The 18,912-nt window shown below is 40.6% G+C and overlaps 1 protein-coding gene across 6 annotated transcripts in view; it reads left to right on the top strand.

Annotated features, from left to right (window-relative positions):
* The window catches only part of SYT1 (synaptotagmin 1), a 519,707-nt gene that overhangs the window by 67,512 nt on the left and 433,283 nt on the right, over nucleotides 1-18,912 (top strand). Inside the window, exon 2 of one of the 6 annotated variants that reach the window (XM_075124341.1) lies at nucleotides 11,502-11,592. The exons of the other annotated variants lie outside the window; for them this stretch is intronic. The gene's annotated coding sequence lies outside the window, so the exon portion shown is untranslated. The remainder of the gene's footprint in view (nucleotides 1-11,501; nucleotides 11,593-18,912) is intronic. 6 annotated transcript variants of the gene reach the window in all.

Genomic DNA, 18,912 nt, shown 5'->3' with positions numbered 1-18,912 from the left:
CTTATAAATGAGCACGAAAATGGCTGGCCGCTGCTTTCTTCTGTATCTTCTATTTCATTTTTCTTCTCTATGCCCCCGCCGTTAACAAGCAAGTGTTTATTTTTTAGTATCTTACTCATGTAGTGTTAAATTAATCCCCTCTCTGCACAAGTCGCATGTCACCAAGATTTATGCTGGGGGTTCAAGTGTCCAAATTTGCTTCCATTTAAGTCAACGGCAAAATTCATATTGACCTCAGTGGGAGCTGGATCAGACCTTTAATGGGTAAGGGATGAATTATTGAAACATATGTATCGACCTGTTGGCAGGCCTAGTGGCTGCAGCATAGTCTCTCTATGATCACCATTGCAGCCTATGGATGCTTGGGACTATTTAGGAGATTAGAACTATATAAGCATGAGCCACCCCCACTCTGCCCTGTAATACTGGCCTCTTTGGAACAGACTGGAATAACCTCTGTGGTATCTCGGAGGTGTGGGGACCTGCTTCTCCTTTCACACCTCTGCTGCATAGAAGGCCTATGTGAGCCCTGTACACCTGGGTGGATTTTACCAAAATTGCAGTTTTCATTCAGCAACATAGTCAGTTTTCTTTAGCTTCCTTACTTTTCTTTACAGTTACATTTAAAATGAGCAGAATTGCATTTTGATTACTAGTGAGCTTGATGAGCCCTGCCCATTATGAAGCAATCAAAATGCTTTTTAATTACTTTCATTACCGTATGTTTGATTGTATTTGTTCAAATTCTAATTGCGTCTTTAGTAATTCATTTCTGCTAAGGAAAGTCATTCTTTTGAAACTGCCTTTTCACATCTTTTGAGGTTTTACTTCAGTGTATTTGTGAAGCACCTCCAATGCAGCTTGTATTTGTGCCTTCTTCAATAATTGTTAGTCCCTATGCCAGTCTCTCCTGCACATTGTCCTTCCTAGGACAATATCCTTAGAAATACATGCTTGATGCACCCGTATGCGAGGTTGATGCCGGCTTCTTTATAACAGAAACATATTAAAGCTGCCTGCTTTGACATGTGCTACTGCCAAATCTCTCTCTCTCTCTTCCCCTCCCCCCCTTGTTTTTCTTTCTTTCATCTCCAGGGAAAACTCCTCTGTGGAGCCACTGACTTGCTAATAAACACTATGGCCTTCCTCCCCAGCGCTGCTAAAAACATCTACTACTCCAAAAAGCTCTGTAGTTTGTTAGGTGACACATTAGCTCCCTATTATTCCAGTCCTGTAGTCAGTATAAAAGGTGCCACCACGATCCAGAAAAGGAAAGCTTGACTAGCTGATTCCCACTGTTTTTCACAGTGCTAAGTAAAGATCACTTATCACATCACCATTATGGAGCTACTGAGGAAACAAATTCACCTGACTGAGAACTGCAGAAAAAGCAGCTTTAACTTATCCAGCCTGTGAGTAGTTTTTCAGCGACAGCAAGTGTGTAATGATGCAAAATGATTCTAATATCCTGGGATTTAGACATTTCAGACAGGGAAACCTCTGAGGCACCCTCTGTCGGGGATTTAGTTCTCTAGATTCTTCATGAATACAAAGACCTGTGATGCAAACAATTGGTGGTTAACTGTGTTTAGTTGAAATGATTAATTTGAGAACCTGCCAGGTGCTTAGGAAAAATAAATTTAGTAAGTAATAAATTTACTTTTTCCAGTAAGAATCTGGCATATCTGGGGCAAAATTCTGTCCTGGTTTTTGTGGAGCACTTTGTGGGGTGGGTGGTGGGAGAGAAGGTGGGCAGGAAAGAGATAGAAGGTCCAATGAGCCGCTTGTCGTCTTCATCCCAAATGGGCATCTATTTAATAGTAGAGCAGGTTAGACTTTTTCTGGCGCTCTAGCTCTATGCCTGGCTAACATGCACGCTGAGGCTCCACAGGACCAATGGGAGAGGCCATTAACTCCACTGTATGCATTCTGCAATATGCATCATGGGAAAGTTGGATGCAACCACATTCTGCTCCTTTGGGGAGCAGAAGAAATGTGTGCTCCGGAACACTTCCCTCGGGCCTCCTTAAGCATCCTGACCTGCACCAATGTGATCGCTGCAAAAAACTGTTTCTAGCAAAAGGAAGATTTGCTCTTAACTGTAAAACCACATTCAAATATGTTTTTGTTGTTGAAAAATTATCTAACCAAAATGAATGGTGAAACAGGGGAACTTAGACATATTTCTAAGTTCATTCCTCACAGGTCTTCATTAATCAGAAGGTTAATAAGATCAGCTGCATTATGAGTGCAAGGTCTTTCACACCCCAATTCTCTCCCACCTCTGGTTTGTGTTTGACATGTCAAGGTTTGATTAAATGTGTAGTCTTTTAGCTTTGCTCTTCCTAATACACCAGTATTTTCTGTCATTCACTGCACCCGAATAAAGCAGTCAGTGTTCCTTTGTCTTCATCAGAAACTCCTCTTGCTGTGTGTTCTAATCTACTGATGGACCAACAAGTACATATTTAGTACTTTAATTACAATTGTGACAGCAGTTGCTTGCTTAAATATGAATTGACCCAAGTTAACTTTAATATTATATGTTGGAGCAGGAACACCAGAGAATGTTATACTGTATTTCTGTTAATTCCCTTGGTCCCTCATGGACAACTGCTCTGTGGAACTACCTCTACTCTTGACCCAGGGACAGTTCTGCTGCCAGATCAATGCACTCTTGGAGTGAAAGAAAAATGTGAATTTATCTCACTTGATAGCGAAAAGGCTAGGAGGCAAGTGTGAACTGAGTGTATCAAGAAGTGAATTAATTATATTGATGTGTGAATGGGGACTGGTGGAATGTCACAGGATGAGTGGGAGAAAGACAATCACAGAGTCCCTCTAACGTCATTAAGAAGATCTAAGGAACCAGTAGCTAATGTCAGGCAGTAAAGGGGACCATTCAGATATCACAGCAAAAGGGCAACTTTATAAAAAGCCTCAATAGATAAATATACTTGGGAGCAAAGCAACAGCCATGAAAATTGCCTGGTGTCAGTGTGACATGGGGAAGTTGAATGTAAAGTCTTCTAGAGGGTCATTGCATTTATTTTTCTTCATCTGTCAGGAAGATACCCAGCTATTTTTAAAATCTGAAGTCCACATAAGCAGCCAAATAAAATGGCTATAAGAGCAAAAAGAAGACAAGAAAAGATTTGAAATGGCCTAACAATTCTCCAGGCACTGCTCCTTGTGTCCCTGAGTCATGACTCCAGTATATAAAGCTTTGTTACCCAATAAAAAAACAGGAACATTACCATGTAATGTAGGTGGCCAATCACACAAACCGAATGATCATAATAAATATATATAGAATTTGTATATTGTCTATAGGCTGTCATTTGTTCGTATTAATAAATTGAGAAACTCTGGCAAATAATGAACACGATCGGTTGCTAGATAGATCCCAAATAGACAAGGGGGTTAAATTCATCAGATAAACTAGTTATGAACAGTTCAACCACCTCTAATTATGACAACAGCAGTAACAGAGTGAGTGCAGAGATGGGGCCAAAGAAACGCTGGAGAGAGAAGGTGGCCAAGAGGCAGGGGGTTGGTGTGTGTGTGGGAGGGGAGGCAGGGGGTGAGGGCTCTGGGGTGGGGCCGGGGATAGGGAGTTTGCGGTGCAGGATGGGACTGGGGCACAGGGCTGGAGTGTTGGTGGGGGTGTGGGCTCCAGGAGGGAGTTTGGGTGCTGGAGGGGACTCTGGGCTGGGGCTGGGGGTTGGGGTGTGGGAGAGGGTTCAGGATGCGGGGTCCTAGTGGAGTTTACCACAGATCCCAGGAAGTGGCTGCCGGGTCCCTACAGCCCCTAAATGCATGGGCGGCCAGGGAGGCTCCGCACGCTGCCCTCATGCCTGCAGACACTGCCCTCGCAGCTCCCACCGGTCGCGGTTCCCGGCCAATGGGAGCTGTGTAGCCAGCCCTTGGGGCTCCTTGGTCACCCATGCATCTAGGGCTGCAGGGACCTTGTGGCCGCTTCCAGGAGTCATACGGAGTTAGGGCAGGCAGGGAGCCTGCCTTAGCCCTGGGCCCCTGCTGTACTGCCAACCAGACTTTTAATGGTTGGCAGTTAAAAGGGTCCCTTTTTGACTGGGCATTCCACTTGAAAACTAAATGCCTGGCAACCCTAGCCCTACTGTGTTTTTAAATGCTAACCTGTACACTTGAAGACCTATATTACCAAAGGGCACTTGTTATGCATACAATAGTGCAGATTTTTATAGCGGCGAGTTGGTTAAAGGGATAGGACATAACAACATAGTGTGACAATGTTCTTGAGAGATTAGTGAGACAGGGTAACTTTCTGAAGGGAGAGATGATGGAGAAGGTTTTCAGATAAAACCAGGGATTGGTCAGCATAGATGAGATCATGGATAAAAGAAGAGAAGGGAAAGGGTATGTTGTCAATAACCAAGGATAAAACTGGGATAAATGGCATGACTATGGAAGCTAAGGATGGAGTTGAAATTAGAGGAAAGAGAGTGAAGATGAGTACTTGACTGACTCTCACTACTTGTAGGCAGATGAGCTTTAACTCCTCATAAGTCTATGGAGAGCTAGTCCAGCACCAATCCACTGATCTCCAGTTCACGGTGAGGGAGAGAGATGAGAGATGTGTCTGGAGGTGGTGAGGATACCCCTGACCATTCTCTTGTAGAGAATGTGCACTGAGGATTAACAGTTGGAGGAGAGAAAAGGCAACTAAAAAAATTTCAACAACACAATATTCATAACTTGGAGTTGGAATATAATTAGTAAAGTTAATGGAAAACCAAACCACTCTGCCCAATGGTTTCTGCTAGGTTAAAGGTGGCTAATTTGCAACACTATAACAAAATTTGTCACGCTGCCTTTGTTTCTTACACAGAACAATATTGAAGTGTGTATGTATTCATAGTATTGTATAAAATGGTTGAGGTCCTCAGCTTTTCTGCCAGATTTTAAAGTTGTCCATGGTACCTTCAATTGGAATAACGTTGGTTGACGGTAAGTTGTGGTTTAGATTTTTTTTTAATTTAATAATTATTTTTTGCATTCTATTCAATTTGTAAAATCCTCTTTACAAAAACAAATTTTGGACCTAAACTATTGTAGTCACTATAATTCAACTGTACGATTATTATTGTCTTTCTTGTTGAAATACTCTAATTCATCAATAGTCTAATGCCCTCTCCCTCTCTGTTCATATTTCGGATTAGGTCAGAGTAACCAAAAATAGTCAATGGTTAATGACATATATGTTTTGTACATTCTTGTGAGTGACCTACTGTATGAATTCCATCAGATTCAAAGTCATGTCTCCTAACCCAGGCACTTCCAACATTAAATAATCACGAAAGTGCTTACATGTTTAAAGCACTTTAAATATTTCATTTAATTTTTGTGATTATTTCACTTGGATGGAATAGGAGATGTGAAGGTAGAATGATTCTGCTGCAACTCCACAAGGATCATAATTACTTGACCCACTTTGCGTGGGTACTGTAATAAGCTAGCTGTGTTTGCCTCAAACACTTGCCTCTCCTGTTTTTAGCTTGCGTTGCTCCTGCTTAGAGAAGATTTAATAGGGCTCTGCTGATTCACATTCAGGTGAGTTATTAACCTACTGGTATATAAAGGATATGTGAGTGTCCCTCTGAAAGGAAACAGGCTCTAAGATGTGGATTGAGCAGTCCTGAGGGGATACTCCTAGGATCACTGGAATCCGGAGAGAAAGTTTGAGCTAATGTTTATTATCTTATTGTTGTCATTGTTAATCAAGTCAAAGGAATGAGTGTGAACAGTGGTTCTAATAGCAGCTTGGGGAAGGTGTCTGCTTAAACAGGATGTTGGAAATTATGAAAGATGGGTTTTTTTTAAAAAAAACCCTCTGCAAGAAAGGTATACAAAGGAAAAATGGAAAAGAGACTGAAATGGATAATGAAGCAAAAATGACAGCAAGCCCAAACTATAGCTCAACACCACAGACCGTGCCAGGAGCTGATGTTACAGAAGCTCACTAACCTCAAGACAACGAACTGGAACTGGCCACAATTTATTAATATATCTAGGCTTTTTCACCCTGGCTTTGACCTTTATCCTAGAGGTGATGACGTATACTAAACCCCCTCTTGGAAATTACCCTAAGATTACATTGTGTCACCAGTGCTTCCACTTTATTTGACAGGTTTCAGAGTAACAGCCGTGTTAGTCTGTATTCACAAAAAGAAAAGGAGTACTTGTGGCACCTTAGAGACTAACCAATTTATTTGAGCATGAGCTTTCGTGAGCTATAGCTATATTTTCGTGCTCAAATAACTTGGTTAGTCTCTAAGGTGCCACAAGTACTCCTTTTCTTTCCACTTTATTTGTACACCCACCCAAAATGTTTGAACCCCTCTAAATTTTCTCATATGCTCTGAACCCCATTTCTCTTGTGATATTATAACACCTACATTACAGGCCAGATTCTCCTCTCCATTATATCAGGTAGGGAAAGTTAGTGTTGAACTGGTATACCTGAGTGGAGAATTGGGCCCCATACCTTGCTCAACAACATTAGATAAGAATACAAAATGAGATTAACATCAGTGACATTTGACCACTTCTTAAATGTTTCCAATTACAGTGTTCTCACCAAGTAATTACTCTATAAATAGATATTTAAGTACAGGTTTGTTACATGTAACTATACATACTAGCAATTTACATAATTGTTGTAATTTGTGATATCTGTAGGGTACATAATTACATCAGTTTATTGGATGGATTTGTTGGGTACAAAGTATTTCGTTTAACAATGTCAAGTCTACATTTTCATAGTGTCACTGGTTAGCTCAATTTATAATTCACTACATTTGCCATTATCCTTAATTACACAGATCAGGAGACAGGATTACTCCATTAAATAAAAGTCAAAATGCAGCCAGCTTCAGATCTCACAATGGACTTTATTGTGCTTTAATTAGACATTTCAAATGTACTTATTGAATAAGTACATGGACTTCGTATTTACAGTCTTCTCCTTGTATATGTACTTAATTTAGAATCTCCTCATATATGTATATTTGAGGTGTCCAATGCAGCCAGAAAAACTAAACCTGGGAAAAAATAACAGGTTTATTTCTAGAAATTGTTACTTTAATAATTTTCAGGTATGTAGTGGTAACATACAAACTTCTGGTAAAAATACTATGGAAATAAAATAGACTTTAATGATCCTAACGAGAAAGTTTTATCATCTATTCTTGTTTCTACTATCATTGTTTTGCATAACGATGTATACTATAACTAACAGTGATAATTAGATAATATCTTGGTTGGTTTTCAGAGTGGCAATACCGAGGAGTACTTCCTGTTATACAGGATGCATCAGTAAAAAAAGTACTGCATAGCAATGTTCTTTTTTTGCTATCAAAACTAATGTAAAATTCTAGCATTTATTTGAAAATTGTGTGGAATTGTTGAACCAAAAAATCAAAATGGTTGCACAGAAATTAGTTCCTCTTTGACAAAATATGTACTTTCAGCTACTCTGTCACATGTTCACTGTCACATGTTCACTCTTACACCACTGAGGGGAAATTTTTCCTTGAACAAGAGAGTGGCTATCTGTACTGATGATCTCTTTCTGGTGTGTAGGTGTTTTTTTGTTTTGTTTATGGTGGTTTCTCTGATGTTTTGGGGATCATCTGGACCAGTAAGAGTTTCTGTCAGCATCTACCTTATAACTTTGGGTGCTTTAATACTATGCTACTATGACTCAGAGCCCTGGCACCAATAGCCAGCACACAAGGATGAAATTCTCACCGTGGCTGTCACCAGCCTAGTTCCTCCTTGCAGGATGACACTAATAGCCCTGCTGGTCCTGAATCTCCCCAAATCCATCTATCCTGAATTATTAACTACGAGCCACTTGGACTTTTCCCCGCTGGTTCATCATACCTGAAGGTGTGAAAACCTCCTCCACTTATCGGTTCACTTCGGCATCCGCATGCCACACAGTTTGCAAACCAGAGACCTGCTTGGGGTAAAATTAAACAAAAAGTTTATTTAATAGAAAAATGACCGATTCAAAGATGAAATAATAAGGAAAAGCAAACCCGTACAAGTCACACAGAAATAAACAGCAAGACACAACTTCAGGCTTTACATGTCTGTGTTAGATAAATTCCCTTTTCTTATAAAAGTTGCCTATTGCCTTTGAACAGTTTCCCAGCATGCCCCAGCCCTAAGGGGTGATCTAGTGTTCCCAGACAGCCCCCACAACTCCACTGCCTTTGAGACTGTTCCTCGGTTCTGGATCAAGACTTCAGTTTCAACTTCCCTTTTTAAAAGGCCTTTTTTCCTTTTCTTTTTCTTTTCCTCCTGGCATGGTTACTCATGGTCACTTAGGGTAGGGAACCTGTAGCTGGGATTTCTCAGTGTTTTCCCATTAACCCTATCGGCCCATCATTTGTCTTTTTCCTGAGTTGTACAATGCCAGGTGCTTGGAACTAGTCTCCTCTGGTTGTGGAGGCAGCCCCTGCCTGCCTACCTGCTTTACTGCTCTGTTGTCAGGTGATAAATTGCATCACAGTTACAATTAGAATTTGCTACATATATAATACATATGACCTGTATACAGAGCTCATAGGGACCAAGTTCAGAACATTACAAGCTTCCATAAAAGACCTTGACATATTTTGATACACAATAACATTGTATACAACCATTTGATTCAATTACTTATTCTTTGGGGCTCAGACCCCCTATTCTCCTCTTGCGGGTGTCTGCACCCTGATTGTCACAGTTTGTTTAAAAAAATCACATTTGGGATTTGTTGGTTTATATGAAATTGTTGTACAGGTACTTGGAGACATTTCGCAATGGATCCTTTTTTAATACACTGAAATAGATAAATAATTTATAAATAAATAATTATCTAGGGAAAAATAGATACATAATCACAAGGCATCTGATGTTTTGGACCCAGATTCTGCAAGTTACTCCATGTGGGCAGATCCCCTGTATCTTCCCTGAAGTGGAGCTCCACACAAAAACAGAGTAAATTGTGGGATTGGCGCCTTGGACTGTGATCTTCCTCAGGGAAGGGATTATGCCACTATCTTTATTTGGCAAGCACCCAATATATTGTGAGTGCTACAAGAACTATGTAATAGACAATAATAATTTACTTTGACTGTTTATTGGATAGTTTTGGAGACGTGTCTTAGTCTAGACTGGTATGATACAGAAAGGGAGAATTGTGTCAATTCCCTCCCTGCCTCCCCCCTTTGGGATATATTAAAAAGCACTGTGTGTTGAACATCCTCTTTTAAATCTGATTTTTGCTGTCTCATCCTTACGCAATTTAGTATTGTAAGAAAATCAGATTTAAGACAATCCCAGAGTGGACACTGTACCATTTCAGAACCCCTGTAGTGAATGGACGCGACTTCATGGAATGGTCTAAAACTAACATACAAAGACATGTTGGGGAAAAATTAAAGAGAATATCAGCCTGGAATTTTCCTGCTCCTGTGAATCTGACAGATATTTCACGTTGGTTTTAATTAATCTGTTTGCTTTAAATTTCATGGATATGTGACTTTTGTGTTTTAGAAAACAGCATTTTTGTTTTGTTGATTATTTTACCTCTAGATACTAATTTTCATTTCAATGATCTTCTACTAGATGTGCTTTATAGTGCAGTATCAAATGTATTGGTATACTTTTGCGCAACCCCTAACCTCAGATGCATAGTAACAGATTGTTTTCAAGATGTGCTGTGATGGGCTTTGTGCATTTGACTCTTTCTATGATTAAAGTAATATTTTAGGAACGATTTTCAGTTTTTCCCCACCATGCAAAAGTAAAGTATCAATTTTTTGCCTTAATTTGATTTAAAAACCTCTAATTAAATACATATTTTAAAAATGATGTTGGGACTTGTGTTCCCCCACCACATTAGATGAAGGGTATGTCTACACTTCGATTAAACACCCATGGCTGGCCCATGCCAGCTGACTTGGGCTAAGGGGTTCGGGCTAAGGGGTTGTTTAATTGCAGTGTAGGATCCCAGAGCTCGGGCTCCAGGCTTAGCCTGGACATCTACACTGAAGATAAACAGCCCCTTAGTCTGAGCCCGGTGAGCTGAATCAGCTGGCCTGGGCCAGCTGTGGGCTTTTAACTGCAGCATTGGCATAGCCTTAGAAGTGATTTCTTTAGACTAGGGAGTGGAGGAGCATTAGGAGTGCTGGCTGTACTGTTCAGCACTCTTAGATAATGCCTGGAAGAGCAGGCTGCATATATTACTGCAGAATCAGGGGTACAGCTGCTTTCTTTGTGCACTTTCACAACTCCCTTAAACAACTGGCTGATTAGAAATTGAGAAAAAATGCTACTCAGCACAAAACAAGAAGGTAGGTGTCTTTCATAGATTCCAAGGCCAGAAGGAACCATTGTGATCATCTAGTCTCACTTCCTGTATAACAGAGGCCATAGAATTCCCCCCAAATAATTCCTAGCACATATCTTTGAAAAAAGCTGATCTTGATTTAAAAACTGTCAGTGATAGAGACTCCACAACTCATGGTAAACTGTTCCAATGCTTAATTACTCACTATTAAAAATATACACCTTCTTTCCAATCTCAATTTGTCCCAGCCATTGGATCATGTTATACCTTTTTCTGTTAGATTGGAGAGCCCATTATTTAATATTTATTCCCCAGGTAGCGACCTAAAAACTGTAATCTGGCCACAAAGGAGGACAGAGAAACAGCAAGAGGTACAGCCTGGTTTAATGGACAAAGCATGGAACTGACAGCAGAGGATTCCTGTCTTCTAATCTAGCTCTGATATATAGTCTGGGGTCTTAATCATGTTGCTTAACCTTCCTACCTTAGTCTCCCTGCCCGCAAAATGGGAACATGTACCTCTGTCACAGCGATGTTGTGATGATTGTATAAAAAAAGCTCACCTGTATGCATACACAGGCCCTCAGTGACTGAGGCTTAATAGACTACAGGCACCTGAGCCAATTAGAGAGAATTTTTCCTTGAAACACTTTTAATTGTTGGCAACCATGCACGGCACCAAGTGCATCAGCTAGGCTCCATGCTTCCTCCCTCTGTATGTACATTGAATTAATTACATTTGTTGTTATTTGAGGATCTTACTGACTCCAGACTCCTAAATGCCCTAATCCTGGCCTTGCCTGCACATATTGTTTTCTGTTACATTTGGAGTGGAGTGGATGTAAAAAGAGGTTTTACAAGCCCACCCCAAAATGCAAAGCCTGGATCAGTTTATGACAACAAAATGTTTTCCAGCTACCTCTGCCATCAGAAATGATGGTAATTATTGAAACTCCGCTATATTTCCCACCAGTCACTCTTCTCAGATGGCTGGAGACTTCATTTAACTGTCAACAGCCAAAGGAGGGACTCTGAAATTCCACATGAAACCAGTGAATGTGCTACAACAAGGGCAGGAGATGGATTTATATTTATATTCATCTTCATCCCCATCTTACAGAAGATTCCTCTTCAAAAGCCAGGGCACACTATGAAAACAGGACAGACTGCTTACGTTGACGGAACACCTCACTTCAGACAGCCATCAGGGAGTAAGTACTAATCATGCCAGTACTCAGTAAGGCATGTCTGAAAGCTTGCTTGTTCCTCTGGGCTTAATATGGATAAAGCAAGTAGTGAAAAGAGAAATTGGGAAATGTGGCTTTACTGATAAGAAAACCTACCATAAAGTTTGAATTAGTGTACCAGACTTGCTTCTGGAGTGTTTCATTAGTATTGTCGGGGCTCCATTGCATTTTAGCTTTCTGTTGACATATCACCTGAGGTAATTCTTGCACCTGTTCAAATACATGCATTTAAGAAACAAGCTAGTTTCCCACAATCTGCCCCGGCCTCCAGAAAAAATCAAAATAAAATGACAGATTGAACCAGAGACACAGATCTAGTCTGTCCAGGCAGTGAAGCTGTGTATGACAACATTAAGCAAACAGCTGCTGTCTTTGTGTCGCTCACTATAGGCTGTTTTTTGCAGACCCTAATGAGGACAAAACCAATTAACAGATCAGAAGTTGCCAGAAATAAAAGAGAAAGCATTTAAGTAGCACCAAAAGTAAAAATGCATTTCATTAGAAGTGTTGCCAAGTACTGTTGATTTAAGGATTGTAGGAGAAATCATTGAGCAATATATTGTTTAAAAGGTCATATTTGTCCAACTCCTTTTTATTTTGTTTATTTTAACTGAGATCTTGATGAAATTCCAGCATTAAACAAGTTTACATTCTGCAGCTGAAATAGTATGCTTTTAAAATGGAACAGCAGAGAACTGATCAAAGCTAATATTCAAGGGCTGCATAAAATAAAACTCCCAAACTGAACATTTTAATAGTTTTAAAGTAACATGAGAGTTATTTTTCAAAGAATATCTATATCTCATTTAAATGTAAATTTATGGGTTCGGTTATCAAAGCAGACATGGCTTTTTATAGTCCTATATTTATAGAGATCTGGGATCAAAGTCATTGATCGGGCTTGCTAACCAAGTGTTTGAGGTAGCTAGTGGTAGGGTATGAATTACATTGAAGGTAGAAAGAAAAGGAGTACTTGTGGCACCTTAGAGACTAACCAATTTATTTGAGCATGAGCTTTCGTGAGCTACAGCTCACTTCATCGGATGCATACTGTGGAAACTGCAGAAGACATTATATACACAGAGACCATGAAACAATACCTCTTCCCACCCCACTCTCCAGCTGGTAATAGCTTATCTAAAGTGATCATCAAGTTGGGCCATTTCCAGCACAAAGCCAGGTTTTCTCACCCCCCCCCACCCTCTTTTTTCAAAAAACACACACAAAAACTCACTCTCCTGCTGGAAATAGCTTATCCAAAGTGACCACTCTCCCTACAATGTGCATGATAATCAAGGTGGGCCATCTCCAGCACAAATCCAGGTTTTCTCACCCCCCCCCCCGCCCCCCCCCCACACACAAACTCACTCTCCTGCTGGTAATAGCCCATCCAAAGTGACCACTCTCTGTAAAATGTGTATGAAAATCAAGGTGGGCCATTTCCAGCACAAATCCAGGTTTTCTCACCCCCCCCCCCCCCACACACACAAACTCACTCTCCTGCTGGCAATAGCTCATCCAAACTGACCACTCTCCTTACAATGTGCATGATAATCAAGGTGGGCCATTTCCAGCATAAATCCAAGTTTAACCAGAACGTCGGGGGGGGGGGGGGTACAAAAAAACAAGGGGAAATAGGCTACCTTGCATAATGACTTAGCCACTCCCAGTCTCTATTTAAGACTAAATTAACAGTATCCAATTTGCAAATGAATTCCAATTCAGTAGTTTCTCGCTTAAGTCTGGATTTGAAGTTTTTTTGTTGTAAGATAGCGACCTTCATGTCTGTGATTGCGTGACCAGAGAGATTGAAGTGTTCTCCGACTAGTTTATGAATGTTATAATTCTTGACATCTGATTTGTGTCCATTTATTCTTTTACGTAGAGACTGTCCAGTTTGACTAATGTACATGGCAGAGGGGCACTGCTGGCACATGATGGCATATATCACATTGGTGGATGTGCAGGTGAATGAGCCTCTGATAGTGTGGCTGATGTTATTAGGCCCTTTGATGGTGTCCCCTGAATAGATATGTGGGCACAGTTGGCAACGGGCTTTGTTGCAAGGATAGGTTCCTGGGTTAGTGGTTCTGTTGTGTGGTACGTGGTTGTTGGTGAGTATTTGCTTCAGGTTGGGGGGCTGTCTGTAGGCAAGGACTGGCCTGTCTCCCAAGATTTGTGAGAGTGTTGGGTCATCCCTCAGGACAACCTATCCTGAGGGATGACCCAACACTCTCACAAATCTTGGGAGACAGGCCAGTCCTTGCCTACAGACAGCCCCCCAACCTGAAGCAAATACTCACCAACAACCACTTACCACACAACAGAACCACTAACCCAGGAACCTATCCTTGCAACAAAGCCCGTTGCCAACTGTGCCCATATATCTATTCAGGGGACACCATCAAAGGGCCTAATAACATCAGCCACACTATCAGAGGCTCGTTCACCTGCACATCCACCAATGTGATATATGCCATCATGTGCCAGCAATGCCCCTCTGCCATGTACATTGGTCAAACTGGACAGTCTCTACGTAAAAGAATAAATGGACACAAATCAGATGTCAAGAATTATAACATTTATAAACCAGTCGGAGAACACTTCAATCTCTCTGGTCACGCAATCACAGACATGAAGGTCGCTATCTTACAACAAAAAAACTTCAAATCCAGACTCAAGCGAGAAACTACTGAATTGGAATTCATTTGCAAATTGGATACTGTTAATTTAGTCTTAAATAGAGACTGGGAGTGGCTAAGTCATTATGCAAGGTAGCCTATTTCCCCTTGTTTTTTTGTACCCCCCCCCCCCGGCGTTCTGGTTAAACTTGGATTTATGCTGGAAATGGCCCACCTTGATTATCATGCACATTGTAAGGAGAGTGGTCAGTTTGGATGAGCTATTGCCAGCAGGAGAGTGAGTTTGTGTGTGTGGGGGGGGGGGGGTGAGAAAACCTGGATTTGTGCTGGAAATGGCCCACCTTGATTTTCATACACATTTTACAGAGAGTGGTCACTTTGGATGGGCTATTACCAGCAGGAGAGTGAGTTTATGTGTGTGTGTTTGGGGGGGCGGGGGCGGAGGGTGAGACAACCTGGATTTGTGCTGGAAATGGCCCAACTTGATGATCACTTTAGATAAGCTATTAACAGCTGGAGAGTGGGGTGGGAGGAGGTATTGTTTCATGGTCTCTGTGTATATAATGTCTTCTGCAGTTTCCACAGTATGCATCTGATGAAGTGAGCTGTAGCTCACGAAAGCTCATGCTTAAATAAATTGGTTAGTCTCTAAGGTGCCACAAGTACTCCTTTTCTTTTTGCGAATACAGACTAACACGGCTGTTACTCTGAAACCTGTCATTATTGAAGGTAGAGTTCTTATGTAACTTTTGCAGCAAACAGAATAAAACTGAATTAACAGTAGAGAGATTCTAGAGAGCTCCATAATATAAAAAATATTTTGTACATATATAGCATTTTTAACTACGCTCTCAAATGAGTTTACAGACATTAAAAGCCAGATTTTGCCTAGGCAGGTGCGGAAAGGAAAAAGAGGGTGGGGAGAGGAGCTGGGCATAATAGTAGTTCTTGCCCTCTGGCAGTGCAAGAACTTGGCAGCACCTCTGACACTAGCTTGTGTAAAGGGGGCATGGATGCACCTGGAAGAGACCATGCCTTGGGGTAAGTAGGTCAAGCCAGTCATATGTAGTGGGAAGTGCCTGCAGCACTTACTTTGAAGGTGGCATAGCAACTGCAGCCCAGCTACCATTGTGTTTTCTTGCATTATAGTGCCTCCTGGAGCCCCTTCCAGGGCAGCGTGTCTCCACACTGACCCCAAAGCACACAATTGAACCCTGACAGAAGCATTCCAGGGTGTATGCACCTACGTAATCTGTAAGCAAGGTAAATTGAAAGATTTCTGTGAGCTCTTGCGGATAAAAGAAGATGAACAAAAATTATTCAGGAAAGATTAAATTGAAGGTAGTAGAGGCACTGAGCCAATTCCAAGTAAATCCAGAGTAACTTCACAGGAGTGAAGACTAATCAGAAAAGAACTATCTTATTAATAATCTAGAGAAGTAATGTTGAGTAGCCATATGGCGTAGTGAGACAGAAGAGGAAGGGCCATACATATGAGTGGCTGGTCATAAAATTGTCAGCAAAATTTAATCAGGGATGTATTTCTTTTCTCTCTCTTCTGTTGGAGTATATAAGAAATCTCTTTTTTTTTTTATTATTATTACTTGTATCACCTTTCCTCATATGCAGTAAGCTGGGGTAGAAATGAAGCATTATTATGATGTCTAGTCCTTATGGAATGGTACATTTATCTTTCCTACTATCTGCCTTTTTGTAACTGTTTGTTTGTTCTGATATAGGTGATTTTTATTGTGGGGGGGTTGTTATTAAAGGAGCTGTCATTTTAATAGGCAATTAAATCTATGGTCTGAAAGTGGGAATTGAATGATTGCATTTCTCTTTAAAGTCATTCTAATAGTATGGAACTTCACAAACTAATTTTTGGAACAGTGTCTGGTGCGGTGAGTCAGGTGTTAGGAAGGCTCAGTATCATGAACTGATCACCACCAATGGGACACTGAAAATCCTCCAGAATAAACAGGCTTTGCAGAATTCAATTTTTCTGTTTTTATAACTTTGAGAGACAATATCAATGTTTAATTCTGAGCATTTTTTAAAATTTTTATGTATTTAAATTTTTACAGTTGCAGAAAATTATGGGGGGAGGATCAGACAATAATTATTTTGAGATTCAAAAAGTTCAAGCTTTATAGCTGTTAAAACACCAATGATCAACATCACATGTAAAAATAAACAGAGTAAATAGCGATAAATAAAACTCTTAAGTTCTCAAGCAGCATTTTTCTTACTTTGCCTATCTGTAACTTTGATTATTATTGATGGAAATATTTTGTCAGTTTGTGTGTTTGTATGATGGAATTGACATTCACTGATTAAAATCCAATCCTTCTAAGCCTAAGAATAAAGTACAAAACCACCCCACAATGGCAGACTACAGGATACGTATCTGGATGTTGCCAGCTTGGATTTAACTCAGTCACCAGCTCTACATTACTCCATAATAACCATGTCTTGGAAATTAGATCCCAACCATCCCCAAAGGTGGGCTTTTCCCAGCCTGACCAGACCCTGCCTGTTCACTCAGCACCAGAGAGAATCCTGTGCTTAGCCCTAGGGAAAGGAGTAACTGTACTGCAGAGGCAACTAACCTCTTCATCCCCCTTATCCTTAGTCTGATCCTTAGTCATTCTTATTTTAACAGATGACAAGGGCAGTGCTCTCTAAATATCCCTTTGTAACTGTCTAGAATAATTCAAAATCCCTAAAGTCATGTGTCTAGTTAAATTAGCTTGTTCCTTTATAAAATAGTAATCCAAAGACATTTATTTCTAAAGAGGTCAGAACTGTATGCACATGCATATCTAGCTGTGGTTAATTGAAAGAGCTCAGCAGATTCGTTCAACTAAGCCCATTTTGTACTATGTTCATATAAGTTTAAAAAAATAGCATGCCAGTGTTGTATCAACCGTTGGCCTCCAAGAATGTTGTTACAATATATTAAACAAAAGTGTATGTATATTGAGAGAGGAAGGGTGGTCTATTGGATCAGGCACAGAAGTGGGACTTGTGAGATCCATGTTCTGTTTCAAGTACTGCATTAATATACAGATGAGGGTCTCATATACTATGCTGATGAGCCATAGAAAAGCCTGTAACTAAACATATATTTCCTCTTCCTCTAGGTGATGAGGGGGATTTCTTATTATGTATAGAAGTTGAAAGTTTCTTACTTCTGACATATGCCCATTTCAGATCAATATATACAGTCCCAGGTCCTTTGCAGCATAGGACCACTGACATAAAGCAATCCTAAAATTAGTATAGCCAGCCAAGGTATGATCACCTCACCAACATGGTGACTTCTATGCCTCATCCCTATTGCAGTTTTACAGGCTTCCTTATGCCCTGAGAATTAAGGTTACAGTGTTACTTCTTGGAATTTAAAGCGGGATTGGGGTGGGAACACAGCCAGGCCTGGTTAGGGATGTGGGAAAGCTATTTTTGCACAAATCATCTCCTGAGTAGAGCTAGGCAAATGAATTTTTGGTTTGCTGGAAATTTGAAAAAAAAATCAGTTCAGATCAAACAGTGTTTTGCTGGAGCTGAAACAAAACGTGTCAGTTTGACTTCATGCATTTTTTAATTTAAAAAAAATTAAAGGAAATCTTGAAACACTCATTTTGAATCAAAACTTTTTGACCTTTTTTTTCAGAATGTTAGGATTTTTGGACCAAAACAATTCAGTGAAATCAACATGAACACTCAAATATTTCCATGTTGCCAAATCTGCATTTCCCCCACTCCCCCCACCCTAAAAAATAAGTTTCAACAGAAAATTTCACCCAGCTCTATTGCTGACCAATCCTGTGTGTTCCTTGGCCATTGGTGAGGATTAAAGGCCAGGAAGTCCTATTTTGTAATGTCATTCTTACCTTTTGTGAGTTTAACATCTTTTTAAAAATTAAGTTCTATTGCAATGCTCTGATTTTTATGGCACTCCCATATCTCTAAATGTATGTTTATACTCTTTTGTTGAATGTATGAGTATTGTAGCAGAATTCTTAAGCTAACATGTTATAAACTGTCTAAATAGCCAGTAGGCTGCTACTTGTGTACCGAAAAACAGTATTTGGACTACCAAGGAAGGAGGCTTGAGCAAAGCACAGACAGCAGGATCAGAATTGTGAATTTGTTCTGAAGGTGAAGCTCAAGCTTTTTATAGAAGAAAGAGGAAACTGGTGAAGGTATTTTAAAAGAGAGATGATATGGTCTGAGTGTCAGGACAAGAATCTGATCTGTTGAACTTTGTATAGACTGAAGCAAAGAGATAGGAGAGGACAAAGTCAGAGTGTCAGGGATTGCAGTAGAGATTTATGTAGGCGATCTTGCCTTGTAGTTATGACAGGAATCCGATGTAGAAGGCAGAGCAGGTGGCCAGGTTGGGGAATGAAGCGAAGGGTCAGCACCAGAGTCAATTGCCAATTACCAGAGCCAGGGGCCAAGCCAGAGTGGGAACCATTAATTAAAGCTCAGGGTCAGAGCTGAGGTCAGATACCAAATGCCAGAGCCAAGGGTCAAGCCAGAAATGGGGTCAGAAGTCAGAGGCCGGGGTCAGAGCCAGAGTGGTGATTGGAGGCAAGGTGTAAGGCAGGAATTGGAGGAGAGGCAAGGATCCAAGCAC

This window comes from Caretta caretta, chromosome 1 (assembly GCF_965140235.1).
Source record: "Caretta caretta isolate rCarCar2 chromosome 1, rCarCar1.hap1, whole genome shotgun sequence".
Lineage (NCBI taxonomy): Eukaryota > Metazoa > Chordata > Testudines > Cheloniidae > Caretta > Caretta caretta.
This window is presented reverse-complemented; position numbering and strand designations above follow the sequence as displayed.